At 49.5% G+C, this 17,593-nt stretch overlaps 1 long non-coding RNA gene across 1 annotated transcript; it reads left to right on the top strand.

The window, feature by feature from the left end:
- The first annotated feature begins 10,871 nt into the window (after window positions 1-10,871).
- Window positions 10,872-17,386, top strand: LOC310881617. The gene is made up of 2 exons (XR_014572472.1): window positions 10,872-11,061; window positions 17,217-17,386. It is a non-coding gene; the product is annotated as an uncharacterized lncRNA (long non-coding RNA).
- The last annotated feature ends 207 nt before the right edge of the window (window positions 17,387-17,593 follow it).

Genomic DNA, 17,593 nt, shown 5'->3' with positions numbered 1-17,593 from the left:
GGCACCACTGAGAATGCACTTCAGTGAGTCCAGAGAGTGCACTGGCACCACTGGGGATGCAGTGCAGTGAGTCCAGAGATTGCACTGGCACCACTGGGGATGCAGTGCTGTGACTCCAGAGAGCGCACAGGCACCACTGGGGATGCAGTGCAGTGAGTCCAGAGAGTGCACTGGCACCAGTGGGGATGCACTGCAGTGAGTCCAGTGAGTGCACTGGCACCACTGGGGAAGCAGTGCAGTGAGTCCAGAGAGTGCAGAGGCACCACTGGTGATGCAGCGCAGTGAGTCCAGAGAGTGCACTGGCACCACTGGGGATGCAGTGCAGTGAGTCCAGAGAGTGCACTGGCACCAATGGGGCTGCAGTGCAGTGAGTCCAAAGAGTGCACTGGCACCACTGGGAATGCACTGCAGTGAGTCCAGAGAGTGCACTGGCACCACTGGTGATGCAGTACAGTGAGTCCAGAGAGTGCACTGGTACCACTGGGGATGCACTGCAGTGAGTCCAGAGAGTGCACTGGCACCACTGGGGATGCACTTCAGTGAGTCTAGAGATTGCACTGGCACCACTGGGGATGCAGTGCAGTGAGTCCAGAGAGTGCACTGGCACCACTGGGGATGCAGTGCATTGAGTCCAGAGAGTGCACTGGCACAACTGGGGATGCACTTCAGTGAGTCCAGAGAGTGCACTGACACCACTGGGGATGCAGTGCAGTGAGTCCAGAGAGTGCACTGGAACCACTGGGGATGCACTGCAGTGAGTCCAGAGAGTACACTGGCACCAGTGGGGATGCAGTGCAGTGAGTCCAGAGAGTACACTGGCACCACTGGGGATGCACTGCAGTGAGTCCAGAGAGTGCACTGGCACCACTGGGGATGTGTCCAGTGAGTCCAGTGAGTGCACTGGCACCACTGGGGATGCAGTGCAGTGAGTCCAGAGAGTACACTGGCACCAGTGGGGATGCAGTGCAGTGAGTCCAGAGAGTGCACTGGCACCACTGGGGATGCAGTGCAGTCAGTCCAGTGAGTGCACTGGCAACACTGGGGGTGCAGTACAGTGAGTCCAGAGAGTGCACTGGCACCACTGGGGATGCACTGCAGTGAGTCCACAGAGTGCACTAGCACCACTGGGGATGCAGTGCAGTGAGTCCAGAGAGTGCGCTGGAACCACTGGGGATGCAGTGCAGTGAGTCCAGAGAGTGCACTGGCACCACTGGGGATGCAGTGCAGTGAGTCCAGAGAGTGCACTGGCACCAGTGGGGATGCACTGCAGTGAGTCCAGTGAGTGCACTGGCACCACTGGGGATGCAGTGTAGTGAGTCCAGAGAGTGCACTGGCACCACTGGGGAAGCAGTGCAGTGAGTCCAGAGAGTGCAGTGGCACCACTAGGGATGCAGTGCAGTGAGTCCATAGAGTGCACTGGCAGCACTGGGGATGCAGTTCAGTGAGTCCAGAGAGTGCACTGGCACCACTGGGGATGCAGTGCAGTGAGTCCAGAGAGTGCACTGGCACCACTGAGAATGCACTTCAGTGAGTCCAGAGAGTGCACTGGCACCACTGGGGATGCAGTGCAGTGAGTCCAGAGATTGCACTGGCACCACTGGGGATGCAGTGCTGTGACTCCAGAGAGCGCACAGGCACCACTGGGGATGCAGTGCAGTGAGTCCAGAGAGTGCACTGGCACCACTGGGGATGCACTGCAGTGAGCCCAGAGAGTGCACTGGCACCAGTGGGGATGCACTGCAGTGAGTCCAGTGAGTGCACTGGCACCACTGGGGAAGCAGTGCAGTGAGTCCAGAGAGTGCACTGGCACCACTGGTGATGCAGTGCAGTGAGTCCAGAGAGTGCACTGGCACCACTGGGGATGCAGTGCAGTGAGTCCAGAGAGTGCACTGGCACCACTGGGGATGCACTGCAGTGAGTCCAGAGAGTGCACTGGCACCACTGAGAATGCACTTCAGTGAGTCCAGAGAGTGCACTGGCACCACTGGGGATGCACTTCAGTGAGTCCAGAGAGTGCACTGGCACCACTGGGGATGCACTGCAGTGAGTCCAGAGAGTGCACTGGCACCACTGGGGATGCAGTGCAGTGAGTCCAGAGAGTGCACTGGCACCACTGGGGATGCAGTGCAGTGAGTCCAGAGAGTGCACTGGCACCACTGGGGATGCGGTGCCGGGAGTCCAGAGAGTGCTTTGGCACCAGTGGGGATGCACTGCAGTGAGTCCAGAGAGTGCACTGGCACCACTGGGGATGCAGTGCAGTGAGTCCAGAGAGTGCTCTGGCACCACTGGGGATGCAGTGCAGTGAGTCCAGAGACTGCACTGGCACCACTGGGGATGCACTGCAGTGAGTCCAGAGAGTGCACTGGCACCACTGGGGATGCACTGCAGTGAGTCCAGAGAGTGCACTGGCACCACTGGTGATGCAGTCCAGTGAGTCCAGTGAATGCACTGGCACCACTGGGGATGCTGTGCAGTGAGTGCAGAGAGTGCACTGGCACCACCTGTGATGCAGTACAGTGTGTCCAGTGAGTGCACTGGCACCACTGGGGATGCAGTGCTGTGACTCCGGAGAGCGCACTGGCACCACTGGGGATGCAGTGTAGTCAGTCCAGTGAGTGCACTGGCACCACTGGGGATGCAGTGCAGTGAGTGCAGAGAGTGCACTGGCACCAATGGGGATGCAGTGCAGTGAGTCCAGAGAGTGCACTGGCACCACTGGGGATGCAGTGCAGTGAGTCCAGAGATTGCACTGGCACCACTGGGGATGCAGTGCTGTGACTCCAGAGAGCGCACTGGCACCACTGGACATGCAGTGCAGTGAGTGCAGAGAGTGCACTGGCACCACTGGTGATGCACTTCAGTTTGTCCAGAGAGTGCACTGGCACCACTGGGGATGCAGTGCAGTGAGTGCAGAGAGTGCACTGGCACCACTGGGGATGCACTGCAGTGAGTCCAGAGAGTGCACTGGCACCACTGGGGATGCACTGCAGTGAGTCCAGAGAGTGCACTGGCACCACTGGGGCTGCACTGCAGTGAGTCCAGAGAGTGCACTGGCACCACTGGGGATGCACTGCAGTGAGTCCAGAGATTGCACTGACACCACTGGGGATGCAGTGCAGTGAGTCCAGAGAGTGCACTGGCACCACTGGGGATGCACTACAGTGAGTCCACAGAGTGCACTGGCACCACTGGGGATGCTCTGCAGTGAGTCCAGAGATTGCACTGGCACCACTTGGGATGCAGTGCAGTGAGTGCAGAGAGTGCACTGGCACCACTGGGAATGCACTTCAGTGAGTTCAGAGAGTGCACTTGCACCACTGGGGATGGGTTTCAAGCCAACTGCATTAACCGCTCATGCTTCTTTCTTATGAGACGTTAGTAAACCAATTACATAGCCTTGTCAAGACTAAATCACAGGTAAAAATCCTGTACATCTCATGTGGCCAACCACTCCCAACTAGGATTCCAAGAACCAGGAGGTTCGGTGAAAATAGGGCTAGTGCTATTAGAGGGGTGATTATTAGGGTAAGCCCTAAGCTGTCTTTAATGGAGAAGTATGGGTGGAATGGGATTTTGTCGCAGTCTGATACGATTCCTAGTGGGTTATTTGAGCCTGATTCGTGTAGGAAGGTTAGGTGGACTAGGGTGATTCCTGCAATTAGGAAGGGCAGTAGGAAGTGGATGGCGAAGAATCGGGTTAAGGTTGGATTGTCTACTGAGAATCCTCCTCAGGCTCATTCTACTAGAGTTTGCCCAATGTACGGGATGGCTGAGAATAGGTTGGTGATTACGGTGGCCCCTCAGAATGACATTTGTCCTCATGGTAGGACATACCCTACGAAGGCAGTTGCTATTAGGGTGAGTAGGAGGATTACTCCTGTGTTTCAGGTTTCTTTGTATAGGTAGGAGCCGTAGTAGAGGCCTCGTCCGATGTGTAAGTAGATGCAGATAAAGAAGAGCGAAGCTCCGTTGGCGTGGAGGTTGCGGATGAGCCATCCGTACTGGACGTCTCGGCATGTGTGAGCTACTGAGGAGAAGGCGAGTGAAGTGTCTGCGGTGTAGTGTATGGCTAGTAGCAGGCCTGTTAGGATTTGTGTGGCTAAGCAGATGGCTAGAAGGGAGCCGAAGTTTCATCAGGCAGAGATGTTGGAGGGGGCGGGTAGGTCGATTAGGGAGTTGTTGATTATTTTTAGTAGGGGATGGGATTTGCGGATGTTAGGGGCCATTAGTGAGTCTGTGTGTTATTAGGATTATTACCAGGATGGAGAGGGCGAAGGATCCTAGGTAGGCCTTAATTAGCCCTGTGTGTATTGAGGTTGCGGCTTTGCTTGCGGCTACTTGTAGTTCAGCAAGGCCCTCTGGCCCTATTTTTTTGAGTCAGGAGAGGTCGATCAAGTGTAGGGCAATGTTTTGTCCCTTTTCTAGTAGGTTTTTGGAGAAGAATCGGTGTACTAGGGGGTTGAAGTACCCTAATGCAGAGGAGAAGTTTATGAGGGGGTTTGGTTTGGGGTGAGTGAGGGTGTGTGTTATGTTCGATAGTTCTAGGGCTAGGATGATTCCTAGGATTGTTATGAGGATGGCAGCGGTTTTGGTGATAAGGGGTATGGTTATTGGGGGGGTTTTGGTTGGTGTGATGAAAGAGGTAATGATTATTCCTGCTGTAATGCTGCCTAGGGCGAGTCGGGTTAGGGAGGCGGTGATTAGTGGGTTGTTTTCGTTTATTGATACTATTGGGGGGATTCGGGTTTGTCCAGCTTGGACTAGGATGGTTATGCGGATGCTGTAGGTTGCGGTGAATGCTGTGGCTATAAGGGTTAGGAGTAGGGCTCAAGTATTTAGGTATGATGTGTTTAAGCTTTCGATGATGAGGTCTTTTGAGTAGAATCCGGCTAGGAATGGGGTTCCTATCAGCGCCAGGTTTCCGATGGTTAGGCAGGAAGTAGTGACTGGGAGTATTTTCTGTAGGCCTCCTATCTTTCGGATATCTTGTTCTCCGTTTAGGTTGTGGATGATAGACCCTGAGCATAGGAATAGTATGGCTTTAAAGAAGGCATGGGTTGAGATGTGTAGGAAGGCTAGTTGTGGGAGGTTTAGTCCGATAGTGACTATTATTAGTCCTAGTTGGCTGGATGTTGAGAAAGCAATGATTTTTTTGATGTCATTTTGGGTTAGGGCGCATGTGGCAGCGAATAGGGTTGATAGAGCACCTAGGCATAGGCAGGCAGTTAGGGCTGTCTGGTTGGTGGCTAGCAGGGGGTGCATGCGGATGAGCAGGAAGATTCCGGCTACTACTATGGTACTGGAGTGCAGTAGGGCTGATACTGGGGTGGGGCCTTCTATTGCTGCGGGCAGTCATGGGTGGAGTCCAAATTGGGCGGATTTTCCTGCGGCTGCGAGGATTAATCCTATGAGGGGGAGGATTGGGGTTTGGTGGGGGTGTACGGCTTGTTGGATCTCTCAGGTGTTGAATGTTGAAGCTAGTCATGCTATGCTCAGGATCAGTCCGACGTCTCCGATTCGGTTGTAGATTACGGCTTGTAGGGCGGCGGTGTTGGCATCTGCTCGGCCTTGTCATCAGCCGATGAGAAGGAAGGACATGATTCGTACTCCTTCCCAGCCTACGAATAGGAGGAATATGTTGTTTGCGGTTGTTAGGAGGAGTATGGCGACTAGGAATGTCAGTAGGTAGGTGAAAAATTTTGTTACGTATGGCTCTGAGGCCATGTATCATATGGCGAATTGTAGGATTGATCATGTTACAAATAGGGCGATTGGAAGAAATGTTATTGAGTATTGGTCTATTTTTAGGCTCAGGGGGATTTTAAAGTTTATAATGAATTTTCACTCCCAGTGGCAGGTGACAGATTCTACTCCCGAGTAGATGAATGCGGTTGTAGGGGCTAGGCTAATTAGGAATGCGGTTTTAACAGCGCGGGTGGTGGCTTGTGGGGTGTTTTTAAAGTTTTTAAATAGAAATGGCAGGATGATTGGGGTTAGGAGGATTGTCAGCGTGAGTAGTGTGAGGGAGTTGATTAGTAGTGTGGGGTTCACTCCTTTTACTTGGATTTGCACCAAGATGGGTGGTTCCTAAGACCAGTGGATTGCTGTTATCCTTTAAAAGTAAGGGGGCTGAGGTTTTAGGCTCAGATGTAAGAGTTAGCAGCTCTTGTTGGTTAAACCCTCCCCTCGGCAGGTAAGAAGGTTTGAACTTCTATTCTTAGAATCACAGTCTAATGTTTGGTTTAAACTATACTTGCATGAGGGGATTCCGGAGATCAGTTCGGGTTTGAGGATTAGGAGGAATATTGGGATAATGTGGAGTGTTATGAGCAGGTGTTCTCGCGTGGTTGAGTTTTGCATAGATGTGATGTGGGAGGGGATTGAGCCTCGTTGGGTCATTAGTAGTATGAATAAGGTGTAGGAGGCGGTTAGTAGGGTTGCGATTCCTGTTAGGATGATCGTGAAGGCAGATCAGTTGAATAAGGTGATTATAATGGTTAGCTCTGCTATGAGGTTTGTTGTTGGGGGTAAGGCTATGTTTGTTAGATTGGCCAGCAATCATCAGGTAGCTATGAGTGGTAGGAGAGGTTGTAGGCCTCGTGTGAGTAGTAGAATTCGGCTGTGCGTACGTTCATAGTTTGTGTTGGCTAGGCAGAATAGTATGGAGGAAGTTAGTCCATGGGAAATTATTAGGATCATTGCCCCTGAGAATGATCAGTGGGTTTGGATTATTCCTGCGGCGATAACTAGGCCTATGTGGCTAACGGATGAATAAGCGATTAGTGATTTTAGGTCTGTCTGTCGTAGGCAGATTGAGCTAGTCATTAGGGCGCCTCATAGGGCCAGGGTTAGGAAGGGGTAGTGCAGGAGGTTGGACAGTGGGCCCATAAATAGAGTGACTCGTATAATTCCGTATCCTCCTAGCTTTAGTAGTAGGGCGGCGAGGAGTATTGAGCCTGCGATGGGTGCTTCTACGTGGGCTTTTGGCAGTCAGAGGTGTAGGCCGTATAGTGGGGCTTTTACTATGAATGCTATGAGCAGTGCTAGACCTGATAGTATTCCTGTCCATGAGGTGGATAGGGTTGGGTGGGTTAGTTGTAGGGTTGGCAGGTGCAGGGTGCCAATTTTCACGTATAGGTGTATGATTGTGATTAGCAGGGGTAGAGAGCTTACTAGCGTGTAGAATAGCAGGTAGATGCCAGCGCTTAGGCGTTCTGGTTGGTTCCCCCATCGGGTGATTAAGATTAGGGTGGGAATGAGGGTTGCTTCAAATGAGATGTAAAATAGTGCTAGTTCTGTGGTGGAAAAGGCTAGTAGGATGAGTGGCTGGACTGCGACTAAGGTTGAGATAAAGATTCGTTTGCGTTGTAGGGGTTCTTGTTGCAGGTGGTTTTGGCTTGCTATGATTATGAGTGGGAGTAGTCAGCAGGATAGTACTAGGAGGGGGGATGAGATTTGGTCAATTCCTGTTCAGTTGGATAAAAATTTGTAGGGGTAGTAGGTTGGGATTAATCACTGTAGGCTTAGGGCAGCGATTAGGAGGCTGTATAAGGTGGTGTTAGTCCATAGAAATTTTGGTGGAGACAGCAGGGCTGTTGGAAGAAGTATGATTGTGGGTAGGATGATTTTTAGCATTGCAGGAGGTTTAGGTTGTGTAGATGGTCGGAGCCATGTGTGCGGGTGGAGGCTACTAGGATGGCCAGGCCTGTGCCCGCCTCACACGCTGAGAAGGTTAGCATGAGAATTGGTACCATGGTGAATGAGGAGACTTGGTTTTCGATGGATCATATTGATAGGCCTACGAATATCGATAATATTATGCTTTCAAGGCATAGTAGGGCGGATACTAGGTGGGTTCGGTGGAAGGCTAGTCCTAGTCCGCTGAAAATGAAGGCTGAGTAGAAGCTTAAATGTAGGGGTGACATAAAAAAGTTACAGGGTTGGCTGTAATCTGCTGGGTCGAAACCAGCTATCTTTTTGGTTAGACTAACTTTCTGTTATTCTGCTCATTCTAGGCCCCCTTGAATTCACTCGTAGGCCAGTCCGAGTGTTAGGAGAAGGAGGATCACTACAGTTCAGGTGAGGGTCATTAGGGGGGATTGGAGTTGGACGGCTCATGGCAGGGGGAGTAGGAGGGCGATTTCTAGGTCGAATAGGACGAACAGGATGGCTACTGAGGAAGAATCGGACTGAGAATGGTAATCGAGCAGATCCAAGTGGGTCGAATCCACATTCGTACGGTGAGAGTTTCTCTGAGTCGGGGTTTATTTGGGCGAGTCAGAAGTTTAATGCGGTTAGGGCGGCGCTTAGGATTGATGATAGGGCGAATATGAACATGAGTGCGTTCATTGCTCTCCTCTGGGTTTATACCAGATTCTAGAGATTGGAAGTCAATTGTAATTAATATACTAGAAGAGCAAGATCCTCATCAGTAGATGGTTATGTAGAGGAATAGTCAGATGACGTCTACGAAGTGTCAGTATCAGGCTGCTGCCTCGAATCCGAAGTGGTGGTCTGATGTAAAGTGGAACTTGATCAGTCGGAAGAGGCAGACGGTCAGGAAGGAGGATCCGATGATTACGTGGAGTCCGTGGAATCCAGTGGCAACGAAGAAGGTAGATCCGTAGACGCTATCGGCGATTGAGAATGGGGCTTCGTGGTATTCTATTGCTTGTAGGGCTGTGAAGTAGAATCCCAGGAGGATCGTTAGGGTTAGGGCGTGGATGGCGTGTTTTCGGTTTCCTTCTGTGATGCTGTGATGGGCTCACGTTACGGTAACGCCTGAGGCTAGTAGGATGGCTGTGTTTAGTAGGGGGACTTCTATCGGGTTGAGTGGTTTAATTCCTGTTGGGGGTCATTGGCCTCCTAGTTCTGGGGTTGGGGCCAGGCTCGAGTGGAAGAACGCTCAGAAGAACCCTAAGAAGAAGAATGCTTCGGATGTGATGAAAAGGATTATGCCGTATCGTAGGCCTTTTTGGACTGTGGGAGTGTGATGGCCTTGGAAGGTGCTTTCTCGTACAATGTCTCGTCATCATTGGAGTATTACTAGGAGTATTGAGATGAGGCCTAGGGTTAGTAGTATGGATGAGTTGTAGTGGAATCACATGATTAATCCTGAGGTTGTGAGTAGGGCGGCGGCTGCCCCGAAGATTGGTCAAGGGCTTGGGTCAACTATGTGGTATGAGTGTGCTTGGTGTGCCATTAGATGTTTTCTTGTAAGTATAGGCTTAGAAGGAGCACGAAGACGTAGGCCTGGATTATGGCTACTGCTACTTCTAGGATGGTTAGGAGTAGTAGGATGATTATTGTTAGGATGGATACTGCAGGAAGGGTGGGTATTAATGCAATGGAGGCTGTAGAGATGAGTTGGATGAGTAAGTGTCCTGCTGTAAGGTTGGCTGTAAGGCGGACTCCGAGGGCTAGGGGGCGGATTAGTAGGCTGGTTGTTTCGATCAGGATTAGTGCGGGGATTAGGGGTGTAGGGGTACCTTCGGGTAATAGGTGGGCTAAAGAGGCTGATGGTTGGTTTCGTAGGCCTGTTAGTAGTGTGGCGAGCCATAGTGGGAAGGCTAGGGCTATGTTCATAGATAGTTGGGTGGTTGGGGTGAATGTATATGGAAGGAGGCCTAGAAGGTTGATTGTAAGAAGTATGATTATTAGGGATGTAAATATTATGGCTCATTTGTGGCCATTTTTGTTGAGTGGGACTATTAGTTGTTTTGTGATTAGGTGAAGGAGTCATGTTTGGATAGTAGAAAGGTGGTTGTTGATTCATCGGTTGTTTGGGGACGGGAATAGTAGGGCTGGGAAGAGTAGGGATAGTAGGATTAAGGGGATGCCAAATAGATTGGGGCTGGAAAATTGGTCAAAGAAGCTTAGGTTCATGGTCAGGATCATGGTGTGGGTTTGGTAGTGAGGGAGGTCTTATTTGATGGGGGGTTGGTTGTGGTGAAGGCTAGTAGTTTTGGTTGGATGAGGAGTGCTAGGGTTAATCAGGTTATAATTATGATTGAAAATCATGGTGCGGGGTTAAGCTGTGGCATATCATTAAGGAGGGGGAAGTCCCTCTTTGGCTAGCTTAAAAGGCTAGTGCTGTTGCATAGCTTCTTAATGATTAGGATGATGATAGAAGGGACGATCAGGCCTCGAAATGTGGGAGTGGGGTTGATTCTACTACAATGGGTATGTAGCTGTGATTAGCCCCGCAAATTTCTGAGCATTGTCCGTAAAAAATCCCAGGCCGGGTGGTAATGAATGAAGTTTGGTTTAGTCGGCCTGGGATTGCGTCTGTTTTAACTCCGAGCGTTGGGACTGCTCAGGAGTGGAGTACGTCTCCTGCAGTAATGATCACGCGGATGGGGGATTCTATTGGGATAACTACGCGGTGGTCAACTTCTAGCAGTCGGAAGTGGCCGTTGGGTAAGTCTGGGGTGGGCACTATGTAGGAGTCGAATGATAGGTCTTTGAAGTCTGTGTATTCGTAGCTTCAGTATCATTGGTGGTCGATGGCTTTTAGGGTGAGGTCTGGTTCATCGATTTTGTCCATTATGTAGAGGATTTGTAGGGATGGGAGGGCGAGGAGTACCAGGACGATAGCAGGTAGGATTGTCCAGATCAGCTCTACTTCTTGGGCGTCTACAGCATTGGACGAGAGTTTTTCTGTTAGTATGTGGGCTAAAAGGTAGAGAACTAGGCTGCAGATAGCTAGGGCAACGATTAGGGCGTGGTCGTGGAATTCAACGAGTTCTTCTATGATGGGTGATGAGGCGTCTTGGAATCCTAGTTGGGAGTGGTTGGCCACATGAGATGTACAGGATTTTTACCTGTGATTTAGTCTTGACAAGGCTATGTAATTGGTTTACTAACGTCTCATAAGAAAGAAGCATGAGCGGTTAATGCAGTTGGCTTGAAACCAGCATGTGAGGGTTCGATTCCTTCCTTTCTTGTACTTGGACGAAGGCCGGTTCCTCGAAAGTATGGTATGGGGGAGGGCAGCCGTGGATTCATTCAACGTTTGTGGTAGTTAGTTCTGGTTGTAGGACTTTTCGTTTGGCCGGAAAGGCTTCTCAGATGATGAATATTAGTATGATTACGGCTACTATTGAGATTAGGGAGCCGATGGAGGAAATGGTGTTTCATAGTGTGTAGGCGTCGGGATAGTCCGAGTATCGTCGGGGTATTCCTGCTAGGCCTAGGAAGTGCTGGGGGAAGAACGTTAGGTTTACTCCTGTAAATATTACCCCGAAGTGGGCTTTTGCTCATGTTTGGTGTAGGGTAAACCCAGTGAGTAGTGGGAATCAGTGACTAAATCCTGCTAGAATGGCAAAGACGGCGCCTATGGATAGGACGTAGTGGAAGTGGGCAACTGCGTAGTACGTGTCGTGCAGGGCGATGTCTAGGGAAGAGTTTGCAAGAACGATTCCTGTTAATCCTCCGATGGTAAATAGGAAGATAAATCCTAGAGCTCATAGTATTGGGGGGGTCTCATTTGATTGTTCCTCCGTGCAGGGTGGCTAGTCAGCTAAATACTTTGATTCCGGTAGGGATGGCAATGATTATAGTGGCTGATGTAAAGTAGGCTCGGGTATCAACGTCTATTCCTACTGTAAACATGTGGTGAGCTCAGACGATGAATCCTAGGAAGCCGATGGATAGTATGGCTCAGACTATTCCCATGTAGCCGAAGGGCTCCTTTTTGCCTGAGTAGTACGTGACTACGTGTGAGATGATTCCGAACCCCGGTAGGATCAGAATATAGACTTCTGGGTGTCCGAAGAATCAGAATAGGTGTTGGTACAGGATTGGGTCTCCTCCTCCAGCGGGGTCGAAGAATGTGGTGTTTAGGTTTCGATCAGTTAGTAATATTGTAATACCGGCGGCGAGTACGGGGAGTGATAGAAGGAGTAGGATGGCGGTAATTAGTACGGATCAGACAAATAGTGTCCACTTCCACTACGTCCTATCCATAGGCGCCGTCTTTGCCATTCTAGCAGGATTTACTCACTGATTCCCACTACTCACTGGGTTTACCCTACACCAAACATGAGCAAAAGCCCACTTCGGGGTAATATTTACAGGAGTAAACCTAACGTTCTTCCCCCAGCACTTCCTAGGCCTAGCAGGAATACCCCGACGATACTCGGACTATCCCGACGCCTACACACTATGAAACACCATTTCCTCCTAGTCCTAGGACTTAGAGAAACTCCAGTACTAAAAATAGTAAACACAAGCAATAATTTCATATACTTCACTCTCACTCACCACTCAACTATCAGCTAACCACACCCCCGTCCACATAGCTTAACACAAAGCATGGCACTGAAGTTGCCAAGATGGCATAAAACATGCCTGCGGACAAAAGACTTAGTCCTAACCTTACGGTTGGTTTTTGCTAAATATATACATGCAAGTATCCGCGCCCCAGTGTAAACGCCCTCGACCACCTACCCCCATACAGGCCTTGAGGAGCGGGTATCAGGCACACCCAAGTAGTAGCCCAAGACGCCTCGCTAAGCCACGCCCCCACGGGTATTCAGCAGTAATTAACATTAAGCAATGAGTGCAAACTTGACTTAGTTATAGCAACAGCCTAACTTCAAGGGTTGGTAAATCTTGTGCCAGCCACCGCGGTCATACAAGAAACCCAAATCAACCGTCCTATTGACACGGCGTAAAGAGTGGTAAAATGCCTATCCTAGCTAACTAAGATCAAAATGCAACTGAGCTGTCATAAGCCCAAGATGCACCTAAACACACCATTAAGATGATCTTAGGAACTAACGACTGATTTAAACCCACGAAAGCCAGGGCCCAAACTGGGATTAGATACCCCACTATGCCTGGCCCTAAATCTTGATACTTACTTTACCGAAGTATCCGCCAGAGAACTACGAGCACAAACGCTTAAAACTCTAAGGACTTGGCGGTGCCCCAAACCCACCTAGAGGAGCCTGTTCTACAATCGATAATCCCCGATTAACCCAACCACCCCTTGCCAACACAGCCTACATACCGCCGTCGCCAGCCCACCTCGAATGAGAGCACAACAGTGGACACAATAGCACCCCGCTAATAAGACAGGTCAAGGTATAGCCTATGGAGTGGAAGAAATGGGCTACATTCCCTATTCATAGGGCACACGGAAAGAAGCGTGAAACCACTTCTGGAAGGCGGATTTAGCAGTAAAGTGGGACAATAGAGCCTACTTTAAGCCGGCCCTGGGGCACGTACATACCGCCCGTCACCCTCCTCAAAAGCCACATCCCACATAACTAATACCATAAATACGCTGAAGATGAGGTAAGTCGTAACAAGGTAAGTGTACCGGAAGGTGTACTTAGAATATCAAGACGTAGCTATAACACCAAAGCACTCAGCTTACACCTGAAAGATATCTACTAGACCGGATCGTCTTGAAGCCCCCCCTCTAGCTCAACCACACAAATAGTACACCAAAACTAAAGAATTTACTAAACTAATTAAACTAAAGCATTTTACAGTCTTAGTATAGGCGATAGAAAAGACACTTAGACGCGATAGAGACCCCAGTACCGTAAGGGAAAGATGAAATAGCAGTGAAACAATCAAAGCGACAGACAGCAAAGATCAACCCTTGTACCTTTTGCATCATGGTTTAGCGAGAACAACCAAGCAAAGTGAACTAAAGTTTGCCCCCCCGAAACCCAAGCGAGCTACTTTCAAGCAGTTAAAGAGAGCGAACCCGTCTCTGTTGCAAAAGAGTGGGATGACTTGTCAGTAGAGGTGAAAAGCCAACCGAGCTGGGTGATAGCTGGTTACCTGTGAAACGAATCTAAGTTCCCCCTTAATCCTCCCTACCGGACATCCTGAACCCTAATGAGATGATTAAGAGCTATTTAATGGAGGGACAGCTCCATTAAAAAAGGACACAACCTCGACTAGCGGATAATTCTTACTACTGATCCTACCGTGGGCCCTAAAGCAGCCATCAAAAAAGAGTGCGTCAAAGCTCCACCACCTAAAAATACCAAAATAAGATGATTCCCTTATCACAAACAGGTCAACCTATGAATATAGGAGAATTAATGCTAAAATAAGTAACTCAGGGCCACACCCCTCTAACGGCGCAAGCTTACATAGAAACATTATTAACAGACCTAGACAGATACAAAAACCCCTACAAGACCACGTATTAACTAACCCTGTTAACCCGACTCAGGAGCGCCTATAAGAGCGATTAAAATCTGTGAAAGGAACTCGGCAAATTAATAAGGCCCGACTGTTTACCAAAAACATAGCCTTCAGCAAATTAAACAAGTATTGAAGGTGATGCCTGCCCGGTGACTTAGGTTTAACGGCCGCGGTATCCTAACCGTGCAAAGGTAGCGCAATCAATTGTCCCATAAATCGAGACTTGTATGAATGGCTAAACGAGGTCTTAACTGTCTCTCACAGATAATCAGTGAAATTGATCTCCCCGTGCAAAAGCGGGGATGTGAACATAAGACGAGAAGACCCTGTGGAACTTAAAAATCAACGACCACCGCGAATCCTCAATCAACCCCACTGGGGCCACTACCATCGCAGAGCCTGGTCGATATTTTTCGGTTGGGGCGACCTTGGAGGAGAACAAATCCTCCAAAAACAAGACCATACCTCTTTACCTAGAGCTACCCCTCAAAGTGCTAACAGTGACCAGACCCAATATAATTGATTAATGGACCAAGCTACCCCAGGGATAACAGCGCAATCCCCCTCAAGAGCCCATATCGACAGGGGGGTTTACGACCTCGATGTTGGATCAGGACATCCTAATGGTGCAGCCGCTATTAAGGGTTCGTTTGTTCAACGATTAACAGTCCTACGTGATCTGAGTTCAGACCGGAGCAATCCAGGTCGGTTTCTATCTATGACACACTCTCCCCAGTACGAAAGGACCGGGAAAGTGGGGCCAATACCACAAGCACGCCCCCCCCCTCTAAGCAGTGAAACCAACTAAACCGTGAACAGGGCCTTCCCCCACCACTTTCAATCCTAGAAAAGGACCAGCTAGAGTGGCAGAGCCCGGCAAGTGCAGAAGGCTTAAGCCCTTTCCCCAGAGGTTCAAATCCTCTCCCTAGCTTCACCCATGATTCAAATAACAACACTAAGCTGCCTCATTATATCCCTCCTATACATCATCCCAATCCTGATTGCCATAGCCTTCCTAACCCTAGTAGAACGGAAAATCCTAAGCTACATACAATCCCGCAAAGGCCCTAACGTTGTCGGGCCTTTTGGCCTACTTCAACCATTTGCGGACGGACTGAAACTATTTACCAAAGAGCCCATCCGACCCTCTACCTCTTCCCCACTTCTATTCATTCTGATACCAATACTAGCCCTTGTCCTAGCCCTCACCACTTGAGCACCACTACCACTCCCATTTCCCCTAGCAGATCTAAACCTCGGAGTTCTCTTCCTAATAGCCATGTCAAGCCTAGCCGTCTACTCAGTCCTATGATCAGGCTGAGCCTCGAACTCAAAATACGCACTAATCGGAGCCCTACGGGCAGTAGCACAGACCATTTCATACGAAGTGACACTGGCCATAATCCTGCTATCAATAATCATACTAAGCGGAAGCTACACACTCAGCTCCTTTGCCGTCGCACAGGAGCCTCTATACTTCATTTTCTCCTCATGACCCCTAGCAATAATATGATACGTATCCACCCTAGCAGAGACAAACCGAGCTCCTTTTGACCTCACAGAGGGTGAATCTGAGCTAGTCTCAGGGTTTAACGTTGAATACGCCGCAGGACCCTTCGCCTTATTCTTCCTAGCTGAATATGCGAACATTATGCTAATAAATACACTTACAGCCATCATATTCCTAAACCCAAGCGCCCTAGGGCCACCCACAGAACTATTCCCCGTCATCCTAGCCACAAAAGTCCTCCTACTATCTTCTGGTTTCTTATGGGTCCGAGCTTCATACCCACGATTCCGATATGACCAACTAATGCACCTACTATGAAAAAACTTCCTACCCCTCACACTAGCTCTGTGCCTCTGACACATCAGCATACCTATCTGCTATGCAGGCCTACCTCCTTACATAAGGAAATGTGCCTGAACTACAAAGGGTCACTATGATAAAGTGAACATAGAGGTATAACAGCCCTCTCATTTCCTGTTGACCTTAGAAAAGTAGGAATTGAACCCACACAAGAGAAATCAAAATTCTCCATACTTCCCTTATATTATTTTCTAGTAGAGTCAGCTAATCAAGCTATCGGGCCCATACCCCGAAAATGATGGTTTAACCCCCTCCTCTACTAATGAACCCTTACGCGACCCCAATCATAACCTTCAGCCTCATCTTGGGCACCACAATCACAATTTCCAGCAACCACTGAGTTCTGGCCTGGACAGGACTGGAGATCAACGCACTAGCCATCATTCCCCTAATTGCCAAATCCCACCACCCACGAGCAGTAGAAGCCGCAACGAAATACTTCCTAACCCAAGCAGCTGCTTCCGCCCTGGTCCTATTCTCTAGCATAACCAATGCCTGAGTCACCGGCCAATGAGACATCACACAAATAAACCACCCAACCTCCTGTCTACTACTGACAGCAGCAATCGCTATTAAACTGGGCCTAGTGCCATTTCACTTCTGATTCCCAGAAGTACTACAAGGATCGCCACTAATAACAGCCCTGCTACTCTCGACCCTCATAAAATTCCCCCCACTAACCCTGCTCCTACTAACATCCAAATCCCTCGACCCAGCTCTACTCACCGCCATGGCCCTAGCCTCAACAGCACTAGGAGGCTGAATAGGACTGAACCAAACACAAACACGCAAAATCCTAGCCTTCTCGTCCATCTCCCACTTAGGCTGAATCGCCATCATCCTAGTTTACAGCCCCAAATTGGCCTTACTTACCTTCTACCTATACTAGGATGGCCTCTAGCAGGATTTAGTCACTGATTCCCACTACTCACTGGGTTTACCCTACACCAAACATGAGCAAAAGCCCACTTCGGGGTAATATTTACAGGAGTAAACCTAACGTTCTTCCCCCAGCACTTCCTAGGCCTAGCAGGAATACCCCGACGATACTCGGACTATCCCGACGCCTACACACTATGAAACACCATTTCCTCCATCGGCTCCCTAATCTCAATAGTAGCCGTAATCATACTAATATTCATCATCTGAGAAGCCTTTCCGGCCAAACGAAAAGTCCTACAACCAGAACTAACTACCACAAACGTTGAATGAATCCACGGCTGCCCTCCCCCATACCATACTTTCGAGGAACCGGCCTTCGTCCAAGTACAAGAAAGGAAGGAATCGAACCCTCACATGCTGGTTTCAAGCCAACTGCATTAACCGCTCATGCTTCTTTCTTATGAGACGTTAGTAAACCAATTACATAGCCTTGTCAAGACTAAATCACAGGTAAAAATCCTGTACATCTCATGTGGCCAACCACTCCCAACTAGGATTCCAAGACGCCTCATCACCCATCATAGAAGAACTCGTTGAATTCCACGACCACGCCCTAATCGTTGCCCTAGCTATCTGCAGCCTAGTTCTCTACCTTTTAGCCCACATACT

The sequence above is a fragment of the Anser anser genome (assembly GCF_964211835.1).
Source record: "Anser anser genome assembly, chromosome: 14".
Taxonomy (NCBI): Eukaryota; Metazoa; Chordata; class Aves; order Anseriformes; family Anatidae; genus Anser; species Anser anser.
Note: the sequence above shows the minus strand (reverse complement) of the source record. Positions and strands in the feature narration are given on the sequence as shown.